The 22,421-nt window shown below is 36.7% G+C and overlaps 1 pseudogene; it reads left to right on the top strand.

Annotated features, from left to right (window-relative positions):
* The first annotated feature begins 1,205 nt into the window (after positions 1-1,205).
* Positions 1,206-1,466, top strand: LOC138829974 (large ribosomal subunit protein eL37 pseudogene; annotated as a pseudogene).
* Positions 1,467-22,421: the final 20,955 nt, after the last annotated feature.

Raw genomic sequence — 22,421 nt, 5'->3', positions numbered from 1 at the left:
ATGCTTTCAGAAAATCATCATAGATTAAGTTTGCTTACTGTGCTCATACTTGTAATAAAGGCTTGGATATATCCTTCAGGAAATACAAGAACAATACAACTCCTAGTCAGGCAGTCTTGATGGCCTTACTACCTCAGTGGAAAGAGGCTTTCTGTATTATTGATAAGAATTTGAAAATATGTTTAGAATATGACCTCGTATATATTCTATTCTTTCGGTCAACAATGGATCATCTCTGTGTTAGCAATAGTGAAGAAAAGCTGAGAAAGAGACTTTGCTCTATAACAAACTTGTTGAAGAGGCAGAGCTGACATCAATGAAGCTATCACACAGCTGCTGATGCAGAATAAAAATTCTCTTTCTAAGGAAATCACATCCTAAATTGGACAAGTAATATATTGTGTAAAACAACAGAAAAGGCCCCCAAGTGGACTGACAGCACCAGTATCATGGCATGAGGAGTGTAATGAGGGTTTTGAGTCACATTTAGGCATCCTGAAGTGTTTTGGCAAAACCTTTCTGGAGTAAGTTCAGGTTCCAAAGGGGAAAGCGGGAGATCATTGTGTGAACCCCCTGATCCTTTGCTGTTGATCTATCTGATGGTCTGTAAGTTTTACTGTCCATTCCTCTTAGATGGAGGATCTCGAGCAACAGCACGGAGTGTTGATATCCTAAACCCAAATATCTTAGGTGTAACATCTTCAGCTGCTCAGCACTTGAGAAAAATCTTGCTTGTGCCTGTCTTTCTGCCAGCTTTCTCGCAGCAAAGATTATTCCTTTTACTTTGAGCCTCAATGCTTTACATCACCTAAAGATAAACCTGGCACTTTTTGCCATCATGATCCAATTAACAGAGATGGGAGCAGCTCAGCCTGCAACAACACACAAATTCTGGTCTGAGCCCCACAGAGAAATAGCAACGCTGTCGACGCTCTTCACACAGAGCTACCTAGCTTTTCTCATTGTGATCTCAAAGCAAAGGCCCTGCGAGCTCTGCCAGCTCGCCAAGGTCACCACTCACAACAGAATGGGCAGAAACTATGAAAATTGAGAAGAGATGGGTTGGGAGGGATGGAGGAGAATGATGAATGAAGTGGCATCGACCAAGAGGCATTGTATTTATAAACTGATTTGTTGAAGAGTAACTCCTTTGCACACATACTTGATAATAAACATACAATTAAAAAAATTAAGATAGAGTCAAGATGACGAAGGGAACGTCATCCTTTGGAAAGCGTCACAATAAGACGCACACGTTTTGCCGCTGTAAATGTGGCAAATGTGGCTATCCTGCAAAACGCAAGAGAAAGTATAACTGGAGTGTGAAGGCTAAGAGACGAAATACTACTAGGACAGGTCAGATGAAGCACCTGAAAATTGTCTGTCGCAGATTCAGGCAAGGATTCCGTGAAGGAACAACACCTAAACCTAAGAGAGCAGCTGTTGCAGCACCCAGTTCTTCTTGAGAATTTAAAAGATTAGCCATACAATAAATATTCTGGTTTAAAAAAAAATTAAGATATTTCTGTGGGTGCAGGTTCACTAGATACTTTCCACAGCTCAGCCATTTCCAACAACCATTTACTTCAGTTTTTTTGGTGGGAAGGAGTTGAAGGTTGATTAGGGGTATTTTAGAACCTGGCAATAGGAAAAACATAATTTTACTTGAGAATAAACTCCCAGGAGAAAGCACACACACACACACACACACACACACACACACACACACACACACACACACACACATTGAACTAAGAAGTGCAAGTAGATACAAGTTCTCATATTTTCAGTCCCAAGACTTAAAAAAGTACTTCCAGTATGTAAATAGCCTATGGAATGAAAATGAAGAGGCTGCAATCAGCTTTTCTGGGATAGACCAGAATTCAACATGACTTCTGGTCTTTCCATATGTTTTAGGAAATATACATTGTGCAGCAGTATTTGTCAAAGCCTGGATGAGAGGCAGAGAAACACAGGTTCTTCTCTTGCTTTCTGGAACTATGTTTAAATGAGACACAAGTCATCTAGCCTCATTTTACAATTTGTTGATATTTCTTGTGTGCAGGTCTCAGAATAAGGTAGAAAGTCACGGAAAAAAATAAAAGATTACTTTTGTACATGCCAAAGAATATGTTACCATTTCTAATAATTTTCAAAGTCTAGAAGCACCATGATCATTATCATATTTTTCACAGATGAGAACATCTTAGCTTCTGCTTTGCTATGAGCCATAGCTGCCATCATCCTGGTTCCCTTCCTCCAGCTTAACCAATAAATGTGATCATCACTAGAATGCTAAAAGCAGCCTTCATCTTGTCTCTCGTAGACACTGTCTCTAATCAACAAATGATCCTCAGTCCGAGTGGGCTTTCTTCTAAACTTTTTTTTGGGGGAAGGATGGGGGCCTGGGCACTGTCCCTCAGCTCTTCAGCTCATTTTTTCTAAGCTTTAATGCTATAGTTTTCTTCTAGCCTTTGAACATTTTTGTCTTCAAATCAAGTATGTCTGAAGCCACACTTGTTTTCTTCAACACCTTTATCCCCATTTAATTTATTAATTATCCCAGGCATGTGGTCTAATATATTTGTATTGGCTTTTTATCTTAATTCTCTTTTTTTCTTCACTTAACATCATCCAAGCAGTAACCCATTTCTGGTCATTATTCATACACATCTTTTCCTATCAGTTCCTATACAGGAGAACATAAAATGTATCTTTTCCAAATGAGATTTTTTTGGGGGGGAATGGGGGAGGGAGGTGAGGGAAGGGATAGTAAGAAAAAAACAAAGGAAGGGGTAACAATGTTCAACAAGAAATGTACTCATTACCTTACTCATGTAACAGTAACCCCTCTGTACAGCATCTTCACAATAAAATAAAAAAAATTAAAAAGGAGTATATTAAAACACCTTTATAGAAAATATATAAGTTTAAAAAACTCTAAAATTGTATTTAAAATTGTATTCAAGAAGATGAGATCTGAAGACTGAGGTTTAATCCAGACCAGGCAGACAAATGCATGACACTCTTATGTCCAATTAACCAGCAAAAGCCAGAAGAAATAGAGATGTGGCTCAAATGCTAAATGACCATCCTTGAAGAAAAAGGCCCAGCAAGATCACAGGGCCCTGAGTTCAAACCCTAGTACCAGCATGAAATTAAAGTAATTGATATTTTTTTAATTAAAATTTTCAGTAGTCTCATTTTAAAACACTGGAAATATGTTACATAATAATAAGGCTTCTAGATTAATTCTATAGTCATGTATTGCACATTGGCAGAACTAAATAGAAATATTCAATTAGCATACTCTATGACATGACAAATCCCTTTATACATACTAGAATTTATCTAGGGGAAAAAAGATTAAGTGATATGTCTCCTTAAAAGAACTTAGTTGCTTAAGTTTGAAATTGGATAAACCTCCCAAACACTTTTACCTAATAAAAATGTTAGCAAATCATTCTGACAAGATTTGTGTTTAAAATGTTAGATCCTGTAGGTTCACAACTCTAAATAAATAACCTATTAAATAATGTGTTTAATTTATGATGTTTGATATTCTTATATTTTAATTGTGTAGATGGAATATAATTTGTCCTGGCTGTCATCATGATAGGTGGTTTGGTACACTTCCTTCTTGTGAAATTTATGAGGAATACAGTGAAAAAAATTCTTATTTCACAACATTCTTACAACAAATAACAAATTATAAGATAGACTTTTCTTTCAAGGATTCATAGTTTCAATAAAAAGACTGAGGTAAATATATTCTAATGTTTATATTGTTATGTATACTAAATAATAAACATATCAGCCAAACCTAGATTTAAAATGCAGTGTAAAATAACCAAATCTCTCTAGTACTATTCCCTCAGCACCAGGGAGGCTGAAATAAATGGGAGGATCATGAGGTTGAGTATGGCTTACACTACACAGTAAGACTCTCTCACAAAAGAATAAATAAAATGCAATTTTGTATCTATTATTCTGCTTTGGACTATCTAACACTACAATTATGTATGCACTGAGTGTCTAGGGAAGGTATAATGTTTTCTCAAAATTATCTAATATAAAACTCTTTATGTGAACACTCACTGCCAATCTATTTCCTTCTATGCTTCATTTTGAAAACTAGAGTTATTCATTTTTATACCACTGTTGCTTTTTGGTTTTTTTGTCCTGCCAACACCCCTTCCTGTTATAATTCTGGCAAATTATTAACCTCTCTGTCTCAGAATTCTTAATTCAGTGACTACATCAATTTCTTAGAAAAAAATGATCTGCATATGTTCAACAAGAAATCTACTCACTATCTTACATATGTAACTGTAACCCCTCTGTACATCACCTTGAGAGTAAAATTAAATTAAAAAAAGCAAAAGAATGGCTTAATAAACTTGCAAAATATTCAAAGATTTTTCACATTTTCAGGACTTCAGTTTATATTAATTTAGAAATTTTAATGTCAGGGCTGGGAAGGTGGCTCAGTGGTAGAGCGCTTGCCTTGCATGCCTGAGGCCCTGGGTTCGATTCCTCAGCACCACAAAAGAAAAAATTAAAAAAAAGCCAGAAGTGGCACTGTGGCTCAAGTGATACAGTGTTAGCCTTGAGCTGAAGAGCTGAGGGACAGCACCCAGGCCCAGAGTTCAGGCCCCAAAACCGGACCACCAGCCCCCCAAAAAGAAATTTTAATGTCAAAATTATTTTAAATTTATTTTTTTATTATCTTTATTATCTTAAGTAGTTGTACAAGGGGTTTCAACCATATTGGTTTATAAATACAATTCATCTTGATCAATATTACCTATTCCATTGTTCTCACTCATCTTTCCCAACCCTACCGAAACCCTCAAGCCATGTGGCTCCATTGTCACATATATACATTGCATATTATGATTGCATTCCCTCATCCTTTCTTTCTCCATTCATGGACTCCCATTACTCTTGGAATTACCTGGGCAAAACATGTTCCAACTTACTCATATTCATTTTGATAAACTGTTAGTTCTTCAGAGGAATTATACCACTGGAATTCTCCTCTCCATAAACCATACTTAAGTTAATAAGTTAATATGCTTATGACATTGTATATGTTTACATAACTATTTACAAATTAGATCTAACATCCACAGCTCTGTTGCCATGACTAGTTTCAAGCCTTTATCTCTTTAAAGAATGAGAGTCTTGTTCAGTGTATTTTACTTTTTGAGTAGCTCTTATTACCTTTTAGTTATTAGATATGGTAATGATTAAAAGCAGCAGCTGTAAGAAGCCTTTAGAGATGTGATAAGTTATCTGGTGGGTAGAGGCATGTCAAAGTATTGTCCTATGATTTGGTCTCAGTCTTCCAGAGGTTGTGGCCTTGGTCCATGTGCTTCACAAAAGTTTCTGATTAGCCTTTCACCTGAGATGGGGTAAGATGGCTACAATGGGCTGGAGTTGGGCATTTCCCTTTTCTACGCTAGTTAGGCTCTGGTTACTTTCCCTTGAAGGTAGGCCTTGACCTTGGGAGGGGCAGGGAACTCTGTCATATTCCACAATGGTTCCTTTCCCCCATTTCTGCAGAAAGCAGGAAGGTAGTTTTCTGATATTTACAGTGACTATCTGGCATTGCTCATAGTGGTAAAACTCACAAAAGTGCTGCTTTCCCTACAGCTTTTAAAAGTGAGACCTGTCCACACCAAGCCTCCAACAATTCTTTACTTTACTGGTTTTCCTGCCAAGGCACTGTTCTTCATACTGATTTCCACTCCTATTCATGAGTCTTTGCTCTGGTAACTCTCATCGCCTGTATATCTCATCAATCTTGGTAACATAGGTTTGCCTCATGTAACTCTACTATGGATTTGATAGGAATAGGTTTTTCAGTCTATTTGGGTTTTTATCTATTTAGATATACAGGTAATTTCCAAGTTCTTTAAACATAGAACCAGCTATCAGTGTTGAGAAAAATAATCAGGAAATTTTTTAAGAGGTGAAAATATTTTTGCATGATTCCATAATGGTAGACGCATAATAATGTGAATTTGTCAAAACTCACAGAACTTACGCAATTCACAGTGAATCATAATGCACACAAGTATAAAATGTAGTTTAATATCTTTGGGGATCTTGCTATGGAATGCTGAATGTTCTAAATTCATTAAGTGACTCACAAACCTAACCTTAACTACTCAGGGACCTGAGAAGTGAGGATCAAGGCTCAAAGCCAGTCCAGCCAGAAAAGACTGATACTCTTATCTCCAATTAACCAGCAAAAAAGTTGGAACTGGAGCTGTGGCTGAAGTGGTAGAGAGCCAGCCTTAAGCAGAAAAAGCTAAGTTCATACCCCAATACTAGCAAACACACACACACACACACACACACACACACACACACACACATACACATGTAGATACATACAAATCTAACTTCACTTTAACCCTTTGAAAAGATACTGAACTAAGCAACTTAGGAAATGAGAGGAATCTTTTAGAATAAAGGAAATAGGAACTGTGAGTGATGACTATGCTCGAATAAAGTTGTTTCCCTTGGCAGCATACATTAACAATTCTGAAGCTATGATACAAGTAAACTGAAATGAATCCAGTGACTACTCTGGATATTACATATTGAATGAGATATTACATATCAGGAAAGAAAAACACTCAAATAATTTTTATGATCATATATAATACATAAATACTAAATACAGTTAGATACAGAAATATTTATAAAAATATATTTGTAAGTAACAAGGATTAATGTGTTACCTCATTGCAATATTGGAGTGGGGGAGCACATTTCTACAGGAAAATGACAGCTCATGAAGTAAAATTACCAAGCACATCTAAATAGGAAAAGCTTCATTTTTAATATTATTTTCTAAAAATCAAAGTAAGGCTCCTTAGAGAAGAACTACACAGATCAGCCTGAAGCATTAGGTAGTATTAGAAAATGAAACTACATGGAAGAATCTAGCGGATGTATGTTAAATGAAATAAGGCAGGCACAGAAATATAAATACTACATGGCCTCACTTATTTGTATGTGGAATCAAATGGAGTTGAATGAATATGAGCAAGGAGTGAGGCATTAAATTACCAGAAGCTGGGGGTGGGATGGAGAAGAAAGATCTGGGAGTCATTTATCTAAGGATGTAAAGATTCAAATAGACAAGGAGAATATGCTTTGCAATACTTTGTAATACCAGCAGAGGCTGTAGTAGATTAAAAGGACATACATTTAGAAGTAACAAATAGAATAAATGTTAAACTTCTCACCATAAAAGTGATATGTGAGTGAATTGTCAGTTATGATTTATTTTTAATTTTATTGTAAAAGTACTGAACAGAGGGGTTAGAGTTTCATGATCCAGGTAATGAGTACATTTCCTTTTGAATAGTGTCACCCCTTCCATCCTTCTTTCCCAGTTTTCCCTCTCACGACTTCCCTCTCCCTATAGTTGTACAGTTCCTTTCCATCATATCATGTAGTGGGGTTCACTGCTCAATTGGTTCACCCTTTGTCCCACCATTTCTGTGCTTTCCCTTCCCCTCCCCAAGTCAGATAAACTCATATATAACACAAAGGGTACAGAAATCCAAAACAGTGAGAGGACAAAAAGGAATAAACGGGGGGAGGGGAAGGAAAGAATAAAAGAAAAAGATAAAAAGAAAAAGAATCACAGACAGTATAATAAAAACTTCTTCTATTTCTTGGAGCTCATTTCAATAAGCACCATTTTATATGATCTTATGCACACAGCTATTGAGCTCTTGTGATCCTCTCCTAAGACTATCCTTTTTTCTCATTGTGTGAGTGTTTAGACTGCTATTTAATTAATCATGTCCAGGTGCAATTATTTGTCTTTTATTATCCATTGGGTTTACTTGTAGATTTATAGGCACATTCTAGTTATTACAAATGAGGAAAGCCATGGAATCTATGTTTCATTGAGTATGGCTTAATTCACTTAGTATTACTTTTTCTAAGTCTTTTCATTTCTTTACAAATGATGCAATGTCATTTTTTCTGACAGAAGCACAGAACTCCATTGTGTTGATATACCACACTTCCATGATCCATTCATCCACTGAGGGGCATCTGGGTGTTAGTTATGTTAATTGACTTGATAATAATGCCACATTATATATACACACATTTAAAACTGAAACTTACATATGTATGTAGCTAGAATTTATCAAAAATGAGATGAGAAAAAGAAAGAAGTGCTAAAGCCAAGAAACAGCTATTGAAAAGGTTCAATGATTTTTTTTAAAAAATGTGTGCCAACAGGACACAGGGCCCAATTGATAGCATTGCTGAAGTCCAAAAATGAAACCATTTGAGCAGAAAAATAACTAATGTGTATTGGATTACAAACTATAGTATAAAACCAATAAACCAGAAAAATAAATAATGTGGAACTGGATTATAAACCAAGGTGTAAAATAATCATCATGGAGAGAAGCAATTCTCTTAGGCACAGCATCGTAATTAACGTGTGTGGCTACCCCTCCCTCAATAGAGACAGTTTAACTTGGGTCTCTTTAATTTGAGTCTCTTTATGGACCCAAGTTAAACTGTGGACCCAAGTGGACTGTGCATCATGACACCCTTCCTAAGAATACAATTCCAAAAGGGATAGAAGAATATATTTACTATAGACGAAGCTAGACACTACCCCAACCAGGGAACCAATCTTAAGACCAACAGTGAAAGGCATGTTGATAACACATCTTTGATGCAGTAATGGTGACAATATCATGCTCCCATTATGGTCCTCCCTACCCCACATTACAACCTCAGTGTAACCTGGGAGAAATATCATATAAATCTCCCAATTGTAGGCCATTCTACCAAATGCACACCAGTTTCCCTCAAAGCTGTCAGAATCACCTAAAATAAATAATGATTGTATAACTGTCACAACCAACAAGAGTCTAAAGAGATGGAGCTAAATGTGACAGGGCACCCAGGAAATCATTCTGAGTCCAAAAAATGACATTAAGTGTAACAGAATGCTTATAAAAATATACTTCAGTTAAGAATAATTCATTACAACTGTATCCATTAATGTTGATGCAAGTACCGTACAGTTATGAGATGTTGTCACTAGAGACCGCCTAAGATGTATGGGAATCTCAATACTATCTCCTAAATTTGTCTCTAAGCCTTAAGCAATCTAAAGTTTACAGTGTAACAAAAGAAGTATCAGGAAACTGAAACAAAGAGGGAAAGGTATTAAGAGGAGAAGGTTGAAAGAAAAGGGAATGGAAAACAACCCCAATTTTAATTGTTGATTTTTATATATAGTAAAATAAGTGGAAAATATGAAATGAGTCTGGGGTAGGGAACAGATGAGATAAGGAAGAAGAATAAAAATGGTAAACGTGCCCAAGCACTGGACACTTGAATGGACATTTTAAATGGAAACTTCTTTGGGCAACCTTTTGAATTTCAGAGAGTAAAAAAAATAAAAACAATGAAAAATCATGGAAGATAGTTATCAAGATACTATAATAGAATACCTCCTATTCAATAGAAAGATCAGACTCAAAATATAAATTGTTTCCTTAAAACATTTACTGAAATAAAAGATGTAATTGGAAATGTGAGCAAAATGTAAAATAGTTAGGCAGTGCTTGAAAAAAGAATGAAACTGTAGAATTAGAGAATGTTATATTTAAAATAAAAGATTCAAAAAGGAAAAAAAGACAAAAAAATGAGTAAGACTGAAATGGGATATGTAAAATCAATCTGGAGAGACATATGAGAAAATAATAACCCAACAAAAAGAGATACTCTAAAAATGTTTAGGCAAATATTTAAGAGAGCCAGGTTCCATCATTTAGAAGGATGTGGTCTTCAAAAATTAGTTTGACTCTACCTACTTAAAGAAACTTCTTTCGCCTTCAGGTCATCTTTAATTTTCCTTCTGTTTTCAGAGACCATTTTGGTCCTTATGGAATTCAGTTACAGCAGCAGAATGGAGTTTAAGCAGTTATATGTTATAACTTGTTCAGTACAGAACACTGGAGAAATTAAATAAAGGCTGGTTAGTACTCCATGTACAAAAACATTTAAAGGTAACAATTAAGAACTAAAAAAAAGAGAAGACAGAGAGGACAGGTGGCTTTCAGACCACTTCTTGGTGACTGTTTGGGGAACATAGAAAAAGAGTCACATACAAAAAGTTACCATATTAAAAGGAAACCTGTTGTGTGATATAAGAAGTTATTATATGCCTTGAGCAGGGTTAGTTCGTTGAGACAAAACACCAATGAGACAGTTGCAGTTCTGAGTGTCATGGAGCTCACACCCTCTTGGGAAAAGCATATTAAGGATGTTATTATATAAGCATTGTTTAATAGTTATTATGAAAGAACACAAGGGAAAGAATAAGATTAATAACACAATCAAATCAACCCTGAGGGTTAAAGAAGTTGTGCAAAAACAGGGAAAAAGAATGTTAAGACAGAAAGGTGATTATTCTTTCATGGGAATATTTAATTCGTAGAGCCTTTGATATAGGTATTCTTTTGTAAGTAAAATATGTTCACATTTTCTTAAGATTATGGCACCCGAGGAGAAAGATATAAATGTATGAAATCATTTCATGTAACAAATTTCCAGTATCATTCCTTGACCATGTGAACCTTGAACTTTTAGTGCCTATCTGAATTTTTTTTTAAATTATGGAGCAATGAAATCATTAGGGAAAGTAGTCATTTGGATATTTGCATAGGAATCTATATTGGCACTAACACCACAATTGTTTGAGCATCTTTCTGTTTTAATTGTTGTTATTGTTTTGCTTTGTCTTTTAAGGAAAGCAAATGCTGTATTTCTAAGGTGAGTGAGACAAGAATCTTCTTAGGGTCGGATTATCTGATAGCAAGTTCTCCAAAGGATTGCTTCGAAACAAATAGTCATCTGCTTCATTCCCATCTATCCAAGCAATGACTTCTTTATTTTCTTCCACTATCTTTAGTTCAAATTCTAACTGGAAGGCTGGTTTTAAAAGCAACATTTCTGGAGAATTTATTATTAGATAATGATAATGCAAGAAACAGGAAAAGTTCTGATGATGGAAGGAAAATATTTTTGTCTGTTATTCAAACTTTCTGTAGACAGTTCTAAAATGTACCAGTTCTAAAATGGAGATAATAAGCTATTGTGCAAAATAGCTTATGTTGTATAATAGGTTACATGCAATAGTGCATGTATGGTAGTGAGCAGAACTGGAACTCAAACGTTAGCTATCATAACTATTGCTAGTATCAGCATTATTGTGTAACTGTTACTTTCTATCTTTACCTTACAAAATTACTCATTAAAAAAAAATTGATTCTTTCTTTCCTCTAGTCACATTCTTCCCAGCTTCTCCTGCTTGAGATTCTTTCTACTGGGTTCTCACTTCTAAGCAAATATAAATATTAATGATATTCAAATGTTTTCTAAGAAGACCATTGCTTGTATAGCTTTAATTTTATTGTTTGTTTATAATTTGGGTTCTTTAAGGAAAAATGCAATCCAAATGTTGGCAGCTCACACCTGCAATCCTAGCTGTTTAGGAGGCTGAGATCTGAGAAGTGCAGTTCATAGCCAGCCAGGTTAGAAAAGTCCTTGAGATTCTTTTCTACAATTAGCTAGCACAGTGCCAGAAGTGAAGCTGTGACTCCAGTGGTAGAGTGCCAGCTTTAAACAAAAAAGCTTAGGGACAGCTCTGGTACCCTGAGTTCAAGTTAAAATACTGCCATGGCTGGTGAGGGGTGGGGGGAGTGGAGCAGAAGTAATAAAATAATTGCTTTCAAAACTGCCTACAAAATGAAATGAAATTTGTGAAACACGTTGATCTCAGGGAAGCCCTTTTTATATGCCATGCGTGACAGATGATGTCTCATAGTCACAAGTCACCTGGAGAATATGAGCTTGTATAGGCAGGCTCCACACAGGAGGCCAATAAGTTGAATCTAATTTCCTTCCTAACTAGTGATCCTCAGGAGAGAGATGAGACACATCTTTTTGCAGCTGGAAGATCCAAGCAGGAAGCTGGAGAGATAACGCTTTTTTTGTGAGCTTGGAGTACCTCATTATTCCTGGAGCAGATGTCACCCATGAAGGACATGGAGTGAACCATTATGGTGGATATGTGGAGTAGCATCTGGGCTTTCAGATATCCAGTTTGCCCTGGCTGGCGAGAGTGGGGAATTCACACAGTTTGGGGGTGTGTGTATGTTAAGCTCAAGAGCATTTGATCATCATAATTACCTAGAAACCATCTGACTAATCTTCACAGCTAACATATGGTGCTGGGGACATTATTTCTAAGAAATGATAAATAGCAACTCTTTAATTGTTTGGCGAAAAGGTGATGTGCTTTCAATTTGTCCTGGTTCCCAGCCTGGAAAACCATGAGCACCTCTCCACAAAACATCAATAATAACCTTCTGCAGATAGCTAGGCGCTATTCCATTGAGGTCTCTTAGAGGCATCATTTCTTAAAATATATTCTCAGGAGAGAACTAGCATAATATTTTATATCTATTTTCCCATTAGGGAAAATTAGATATTTGAAGGCAATGGTAAATGCTTAAAGTCATACAGTGAATGTCAATGCTAGCGGCAAAACGGAAACCCAGATGACCCATCCTTTAATAAATTTGATTGTGTGAGAAGGGTATAGGATATTACATTCAAAGAGAATTTTCCTTCCTTGAAATGAAAGTGAAGAAAGGATATTGGTATTTACAAGAAGTTATTCCAGACCCTTATACATCAGTTTAAGTAAACAACAGACTATTCTCTTATCCATTTATTTACTCTTCCTTTCTTTTCCTCTCTTGACTTTTCATCTCTAAAAACCAGGAATGGAACAGATGAATGGAGAGAGGGAGTGTGGATTAAAAGTCATAATAGTCAGGTGCCTGTAATCCTAGCTACTTAGGAGGCCGATATCTGAGGATCACTGTTCAAAGACAGCCCGGTCAGGAAAGTCCATGAAACTCTTATCTCCAATAAAACCAGCAGAAAACCAGAAGTGGCACTGCGGCTCAAGTGTTAGAGTGCTAGCCTTGAGCTGAAGAGCTGACAGACAGAGCCCACACCCAGAGTTCAAGCCCCACGATCAACAAAAAAAGGTCATAATATTCAATGTACATGTGTTCAAACAAAACAAGGCAACTTGAAGGGATGGTTAAGGTTGGGAGAAAGGGGAGAGAACAACGGCAGGGATTGGTTAAGATACACCGTATTCATAAACTAACAGATTGAATCAGAGCCCTTTCATACAAGTACTGGACAGAATAAGGAGGAGGAGGAGGAGAAGAACAGGAGGAGATGGAGGAGGAAGAGGAGGAGGAGGAGGAGGAGGAGGAGGAGGAGGAGGAGGAGGAGGAGGAGGAGGAGGAGGAGGAGGAGGAGGAGGAGAAGGAGGAGGAGGAGGAGGAGGAGGAGGAGAAGGAGGAGGAGGAGGAATAGGAGGAATAGGAGGAGGAGGAGGAGGAGGAGGAGGAGGAGGAGGAGGAGGAGGAGGAGGAGGAGGAGGAGGAAGAGGAGGAGGAGGAAGAAGAAGAAGAAGAAGAAGAAGAAGAAGAAGAAGAAGAAGAAGAAAAGGAGGAGAAAGAGGAGGAACAGGAGAATTCAAACCTCTGATCACTACAGTTGACCAGTTGGCTCTTTGATAAATGAAAATATCAAAAAATCTATCTTACTCTCATTTTAATCCTCCAATAACTTTACTCTCTAGTAGTTAAAACATAGTCTTCCATGCTCTCCTCCTCCCTTTCTCTTCCATTCCCTTCTCCTAATCCACCCCCCCCCACAATCTATATTAAAAGTATTGACAGAGATGGTATCAGGGAAAGAGTTAAACCTTCCTTCAGAGTCAACAGATGGTGAATTGGTACAGCAGATCTCAGACAAAGAGTTTGGAAACTTGAGAAAAGGTAGGAAACATCACTCCTGTGGGTCAGTGTTTGATTTTTCACCACCCCATGTTCCTCTCATTCTTCGCTGGCCCCACCATCTGCTGATGTCTGTCCTGACAGAGTTAAGGTTAGCCTGACAGGAAGTGTTGAAATGATGTCGACAGAAAAGTTCGGTGGTTGAACATGCTGTGCTCACAGCCAGAATTTTCTCACACACCTTTCCAATTAAGAATCTAGGCCCATCCTGAATAAATTACACTGCAGCTTTTACAGTGAAGTGAAAGAAGATGCTGTGTGGTCCTGCTGTAGCCAGGCTCCTCCTGGGACCATGGCAAGTGCACCTGGCCCAGCATCCAAGCACTGAGTGGTGTTCATCTGTTCCATCCAGGTGTACAGCAAGCTTCATGGCTGTCATCATACATACCACCTGGCACGTATCCTGCAAGGAAACCAAATGTCCACCTTGCAATAAGACCCGGGCACTGGACTCATTTTTATGATGCCTATACATATTTTGGCTAAGTGGTCAGGAGCCTGTATACAAACTAGATGGCTCAAGTTTAAAGCTCTCTTGGTTTTGTGTTGTTTTCTTCAAGAGAGAACATTATTTCAGGTCCAATTTCAGTAAAGTTAGGACGTCAAAATACAGAATTCTCTTAATGCAAATAAAGCCCTGTGCCTCTTTTGCTTGTGCTCACCTTTATGATCATATCCCATATGTGTCTTCCTTGCCATACCTTTCTCAGCAAAAACACACACACACACACACACATACACACACACACACACACACACACACACACCTTGCTACTTACCATAATTTTGGTCAAGTGACAGTACTGTAGATATCAAAGAGAGACTAGAGATTCTAAACAAAATATATCTCTCACTCAAATTTGTTCACTGGTTTAACATCCACATACTTAGAATAAACAGCTACAGGTAAGACACTGCAAGAGCTAATTAACTCAACTGCATGTGAGAATTGAGTAGACAGTGTCCGATGGCTTTGATACCTATTTGATTGAATGAAATATAGAAGGAAAGAACTCATTTCCATTCATCTAGGGGCTTCAGCATTGAGGCATCTAAAATATCTATTCAAGATCAACTGAGAAAGCAAAAATGAAAGCACAAATATGTATATATTTTTTTCATAAAGCATATGAAAGTATACCTGACAGTCATAGGCAGAGCATAGAAGCTCTGAGGCCATGTGGTAGAAGGTCTCTCATTGTAAATCTTCACACTGACATGAAGCCATGAAGATATGAGACACCCCTATGAAGCCAGAACAGTGACAGGGTCCCCAACCCAAAAGACAATGGAGAGTGACAGGTGTCATGTGGAACTTGTGAGACAGACTGGGATTAGCAGACAGGCTACTCATTAATAGCAAGTGGGCTTAAGTCCTAATAGAGCACATTCTCTGCTTATTTAATCCCATGTAATTAAGTCTAGATGAAATACCTGTAGCCAATGAATACATAGTTGGAATCAAAACCCCCTGTGAGATTTCCAGGAAAAATATAGTCTACTATTGTAGATTTAATAGCCTATATGAGAAAATAGCATGGATAAAACACAGTTCTTATATCTCTTAGTAAGTTAACATTCTTATTACTTTTGGGAAAGATTACTGTAATCCACTAAGGTAAGTATATTTATGAGTGGTAGGTTTCTCTCTGGTCTATTAAAGGAATTATTTCTGAATGGCCACCTTTTTTGTAAAAATCCTGGATTTGCCTCTTAGTAGTTGTGGGGCTTTGCATGAGCCTATTAATTCTGTGTGCCTCAGTTTCCCTTGCAATTATACTATAATAGAGGGTTTTAGTGGGAGAAAAGTTGTTTTTAATTTTTTTGTTAATATCAGAAGTTGAACTCAAAACCTTCCATTTGCTAGGCAGACACTCTACTGAGAAAATGTTACATGAGTAAATCCCTTGATTGAGTCATTTTTAATCAAAATAATCCTAGAAACAATTTGAGAATCATAACAATTCCAACTCAGTAGATTAAAATAAAACAACCCTATGATCCATGGGGATTATCCAGAAGATTACAAACTAGGATATACTAAAGCCACCAGCACAACCATGTTCATTACAACCACTTTTATTATAGCACTACTCACCATAGCCAAGGTATACGATCAGCCCGGATACCCCAAAATGGATGAAAGGATCATCCACTAATACATATACACAGTGAAATTTTCTAATGCAATATAAAGAATGATATTGTGTTATTGGAAAGATACAAAAGGACCTGGCAGGGGGAGAAATATTGTTAAGTGAAGTAAGTCAGGCCCAGAGCAACATATGGAACCTAGAATTAATTTATAACTATATAAGTGAACACTTCAAAGGGGTAACCAAGTGATACCTCCAATGGTGCAATTCCTTAGAAAGGCTAACTCACAGTCTAACAAAATAAACACCAGGAAATAGGTACTCAAAATAAGGGGAAGGGATCAAAGAAAGGAGTATAAATGAATAAAGATCGGAGGGAGGCAGAATGCTTCCTTTGATAGCTATTTATTTATTTTTCCTTTCTTTTTAAGATGTGATCTCACTATCATGATGCTCCTGCCTCTGCCTTTGTAGTGTTTCTATTATGGACATAAAACACCATACTCAGATGAATTATTTCCATTGTTCTGTTTGATTTATCACTCAGAAACAAAGAACACATGGGAATAAAAACAAGGTGAGAGTAATTAGAACATTTTTCATATCAATGATATATACTGACCTGTGACTGATTTTTTTAAAGAAACCATGTATTTTCATTATATAATTTTTATCAACTACACTTACACCCATGATGATTTAGGTTGTTTTCAATTATTTCTTTTATATAAAATCGTACCATTTCTATATTAGTGTATATAGTATTTCACTTAAGAGAAATATGACCTGTCCATGGAATTTCTGAATGAATTTTAAATAAATATTATAATCAATATTTGCTATTATTCTAGTACCAAGAATCCAAAAAAAAACAAAATATATATATGTTGTGTAATTTACATTGATTTAATGTATCATCCAGGATAAATGTAAGAAAAAGCAGTTCTATTTTGTGAATATAGACATATATATACATATATACGTGTGTGTATATATATATACATATATGTATATATGTGGATATATATGTATATATATTAGTAGTGCCCCACTGAATAATGTTCTGGTACAGCCCCTGACTGTGAGCGGAGATGAGAATTATTTTAACCCATTTTCTTTATTGCATATACATATATATATGTATGTATGTATATATATATATATATATATATATATACAGCTTTAAAAATCAGAATATATTTTACTATTTCAAGGCAGTATAGAGTTATATATTCACATCTTTGCTTTTATTACTTAAGCTGGTCATATGAATTCCTTTAGTACTAAGTTCTTGTTCTGAAATGATGCCTCAAATCTCCATATTACATCTTAAATTTTGGTCATTGGTTCCAGGGTTTATATCCTTTTAGTGGACTCTCAGAACTTCCCAAAACCTACTAGGTCAAAGCCAACAACAATTAAAAATAACCAGGAACACTGTGCACCAGTGCTTGCAATCCGAACTACTCAGGATGCTGGTATCTGAAGATCACAATTCAATGCCAGCTTGCGCAAGAAAGCATTAGACCCAGGACAGGGAAAAAAAAAGAATAAGAAAAGAAAAGAGGAAGGAAGGGAAAAAGGAAAGGAGGGAGGAAGGGTGGGAGGGAGAGTGGGAAGAAGAGAAGGAGGGAAATAAGAGAGAAGAGAGAAACAGGTCATTCTCTTGTTAAAAAGTTAAATCATATTCAAGTACATTGGGTTTTGTGTGCTCAAAGATCCTGATTAGCCAAAAGCCAAAGGGAGGGCAACTTGGCCAATGGACTACACAATTACTATGAGGGGAAATACAGACTTTCTCCACTTAAAGCAATCTCTACACAATTCTAAGGGAAAAGTGCACACACATGACTCTGAAGAGAAAAGTTACATGAACTTTGCAATCTTTCAGAAGTATACTCGACTCTTTACTCTGCATTTACAACATCATTGCCTCTTCTATAAAGCAATAAAAAAAATAACATAGGTAACAAGGGTTTTGTAATGAGTAAATGAATTTATACTTGCATCCTCATGTTCTCCAATTACTGTCTTTTCACTTTTCATCTTTTCTGGCCACAGAACATGTGCTATAATGTCAGAAACAGACTTCAATACAACACCCTCTGGGTGAAGGGCCTCCAGACTACATTATCCAGACCAGTACCACCCACTGCATGTGCAGGAAATTGCCCCTACCAGTGAGCTGAGCATTGTTTTTACATTTTTCATTATTAAATATTAATTTACTTACATACATATGCATATAATAGCTGCAAGAAATTACCTTCTCAAATGCAGATTGAAATTTTCAGTAGGACTTTACAGCTTTAAAATGGAGATATGAATGATATTTTCAAAAAAGAACTTGTCTTCATAATAGAAACCCTCTAATATAAAAATACTTCTGTAGGGTTTTTTTTGTTTTTTTCTTCTCAGTCAACATGCGTATGGGTAAATGGATGGTTATGTACATGGCAAAGTATCACTGGGGTAGAAATGCCACTATGAAATCAGCTTAACTTGGGAGTACTATCCATTTAGATCCAGTCCTTTCTACTTCCAATTAGGGAAACATTCAACAAGTTTAACCCAACAGGACTATGAGAAGTTAATTCCTTAGATGGCAGTCTCAGTGTCTGTTCATGGATATTAGGTGAGAAACTGAAGATGTGTACATGTGGCTAGAATTCAAAAAATCATTGTGAAATGACACATTCTTGTAGTATTTTATTTCCACACACACAAAATCAACAATAATTGGATAGACTTATAAGTACACAGTACGGAATTATTTATTTTTGTGTGTGTCAGAATGCCACTTCTGGTTTTCTGGTGGTTACCTGGAGATCAGTCTCACAGATTGTCCTGCCGAGGCTGGTTTTGAACTGTGATTCTCAGATCTCAGCCTCCTGAAAAGCTAGAATTACAGGTGTGACCCACCAGCACCCAGCAAATTAATTAAACTTTAACATGATCATTTAAGAGTGGTGCAAATGGTCTCTGCTATCATTAATTAAATCTCTTCACAGCTTACACTTTGAAGTGTTTGACAAAATCAACAGAAAGTATTTCAGGATGTGAGAAAACTGTAGTGAATTTAAAGCTCATTGTCTATAAATACAGTAGTATAGCACAATTGTGCTCATTTTCTTACATATTATCTCTTGTTGGTTTTGCACTATAGCAGCACAGCTATAGTTAACAAAGACAGTATCACTTAGTCTTGGAAGAAGGGACAATGTATCATGAAATGCCTGAAATATTTACTGCATGAGCCTTGAACGAAAAAGCTAAAGTTCCACAGTTACCACTGTAATGGGTATTTATATGTACACATATGTGCATATGCTCATATACATATGCATGCATTGCCATCTTTAATGGTAAGGTAAGACATATGAATTTGATGAAAAAATATTTTGTCAAATCTTCATTGCCTAAGTGGGGAGTGGTCTGGATGGAATGGGCAGCATTAGTGGACTCTCAATAATTATGTTAACATTTAATTAAGAGCTGTGTGCATGTAAGTGTACCTAGTTGTTAATGATGTTTTTCTATGGAACTAAATCACTCATGAGAATATGTCATTTCACAGTTTCTCATTCAATATTCATTCACAGCCTGAGACTATGGTCTCGGGAGGCACCTCTCATCTAGAGAGAGCATGACCAAATCTTGGCTCTGGAAAGTTCCTGTAGCTGACTTGAACAAATCTTTTATACCTGGATCATTGGAGTCAGAAATTCATTGAGCTGCTGAAACTGGATTTATGAAGCAGTCTGTGCCTCCTTGCCAATGGATGTTTGCTTACTTACCACACATCTGTGCAAGGGATTGAATAGGAAGGCATACTGTGTGTTAAATCAGAAGTAAGATTTCTAAATGAGTTGCTGATGTTCACTCATTATGGGCATTTCCAAGAGGAAATGCACATACCAGGTTGAAGTTCAAACACACATAAATGGGATTGTACATAACCAAAATTGAAGAATGCATAAAATCCACTAGACATTTTATTGATAGTAGAGTTTCATTCTTAGTTGGACAACCAGAAACTAATTATTGAATATTTGCCCTTCATTTTCAAACAGAATCTCCATCAGCGGTTTGTTTTTGTTTTTGTTTTTGTTTTGTTTTGTTTTGTTTTGTCAGTTGTGAGGCCTGAACTCTGGGCCTGGGTGCTGTCCCTCAGCTCTTCAACTCAAGGCTAGCACTCTACCACTTGAGCCATAGCGCCACTTCCGGCTTTTTCTGATTATGTGGTGCTGAGGAATTGAACCCAGGGCCTCATGCATGCAAGGCAAGCGCTCTACCACTGAGCCACTTTCCCACCCCTCTTTTTCTTTTTTTTTTGAATTAGGAAAATTCAAAAATGGTATAAATTTAAATATAAAGAACATTAGAAAACATATGATTTGACATCAACCATGGGCCTTCAGCAGAAATTCTGAATGATTGAATGGACAACATCAAAAGCAGTACCAAGATGGGAATTTATTATTTCCATGCAGAAGGAGAAAATTAGTTGGCTTGTGGGACTGGTCTTATGTTTTTCTTGCTTGCTCTTCTTTGCTTTCTCCTTTCTCGGGATTTACACATGAATAATTATTTGTTAGTTTCCAACACAAACAATTCTCTTGGTTAGTTAAAATGGCTATCATGTAAAAATTAGTTTGAGCAACCCTAAAATTAGCCCTTTTGTGTTTATTTGTTTACTCTCTACAGGTTGCTGGGGAATTTGCCATGATGGAAAAAGTTCCCAAAATTCTACATTTTTATAAGCTTAGATAGCTTACAAAGATGTCTCACCAAACACTACCTCTAATTTATCTTTATATAATCAGAACATCCCAAGTCCCTCCAGCCTGTGAGATGGAACTTAACAGAAATCACTCAAATGCTACTGGCTCACTGCCTCAACCAGATATAGCCAAGTACATCAAATTCCTCTTCTCTCTATACACCAACCATTCATGCAAATACCCAATGGTGTCCTGTATGCAATGTTGAAAAGCTAGGGTGATTTGATTTCATTCTGGTGTCTGAGAACTCAATGGAATGTAACAATTAATTTTCCCATTGATCAGGGCAGCTTCCCTCCTTGACCCAGGGTTCTCTGGACAGCATGTCCTGATGGTTCCTTCCAAACAAAGCTGAAACAGGGATGCAGTCCCTCAGCCACCTCTGACATGCATATCACTAAGGATGCTGTAAGGCTTCTGTCTTGCATCTCACAGAGAAGGATCCATCAGCAATGCCTACATTACCTCTTTCTATGACACCATGAGGTACAGAAATAGAGCATCTGGGTCCAGTCAATCATTCCCAACCTCTATTATATCTACCAGTAGGTGTCTAGACACAAATCTCTATCTCACATTCTTCCCCAATTTTCAAACCAAAGTAGGCAAACAGAACCCTGTCTATGGGGACACAGATGTAATTTGTGAAAAATATCCATAAAAATGGATGTTATACACATTTACATTATAAAAATCAAAGCAATTAAAGAGTAAGCCCTTAATTAAAACTCTTTACGTACTAGTGTAGGCAGTTGTGTCCATCTCAGTTAACTATGCAACCAAAATCTTCCAACCAAAAGTCTTAAAATTATTTGGTTTAGAAAAAAGGGTTTGTTGTCTGTCTCTTAGCCAGATTTGAAAAGACAAGGAAGATAAACACTTGTCCTTGTCTTTTTTCTCCTTCTTTCCAATAAAGTTTCTATATACCTCCTAATCCTGTCTAAATTTTAAAAAATTGAAAAAAATAGACAATGACTATAAAAATATATGCTGGGTGCTGGTGGCTCATGCCTGTAATCCTAGCTACCAAGGAGGCTGAAATCTGAAAATCATGGTTCAAAGCCAGCCCGGGCAGAAAAATCCATGAGACTCTTACTTCTAATAAACCACTAGAAAACCAAACGTGCCACTGTGGCTCAAGGGGTAGAGTGTTCGCTTTGAGCTGAAGAGTTCAGGGAGAGTACCCAAGCCAAGAGTTCAAGGCCCACAACTGAACTAAGAAGAAATCTTTTGCCTCAGATTCTGAGGCTTGAAGAAGGATAAAAGGTTTTCACTTGTAGAAGGATGTAGTGAGGTCAGAAAAACTAGTTGCCAGGCTATAGTATTAATAGATACTATTTGACTGACTTCTCTTTGGAACATCCTAAAGTCCTGAGATAGTTCAGAACAGCTCTTTCTTTGCATCCTACCTGGAAATATTACCTTAGACTTTTAGATGCCAACACTTCTTTTCCAAAAGAGAGAAAAATATATATGTGTAAATGTTCCTACACACACATACAAGCTCAGAGGGAAACATACAAAACACAATATAGAATAACAACAGGCAGATTGTATGGATGTGTGTGTGTGTGTGAGAGAGAGAGAGA

This window comes from Dipodomys merriami, unplaced genomic scaffold (assembly GCF_024711535.1).
Source record: "Dipodomys merriami isolate MVZ:Mamm:240054 unplaced genomic scaffold, mDipMer1.0.p SCAF_18, whole genome shotgun sequence".
Classification (NCBI taxonomy): Eukaryota; Metazoa; Chordata; class Mammalia; order Rodentia; family Heteromyidae; genus Dipodomys; species Dipodomys merriami.
Note: the sequence above shows the minus strand (reverse complement) of the source record. Positions and strands in the feature narration are given on the sequence as shown.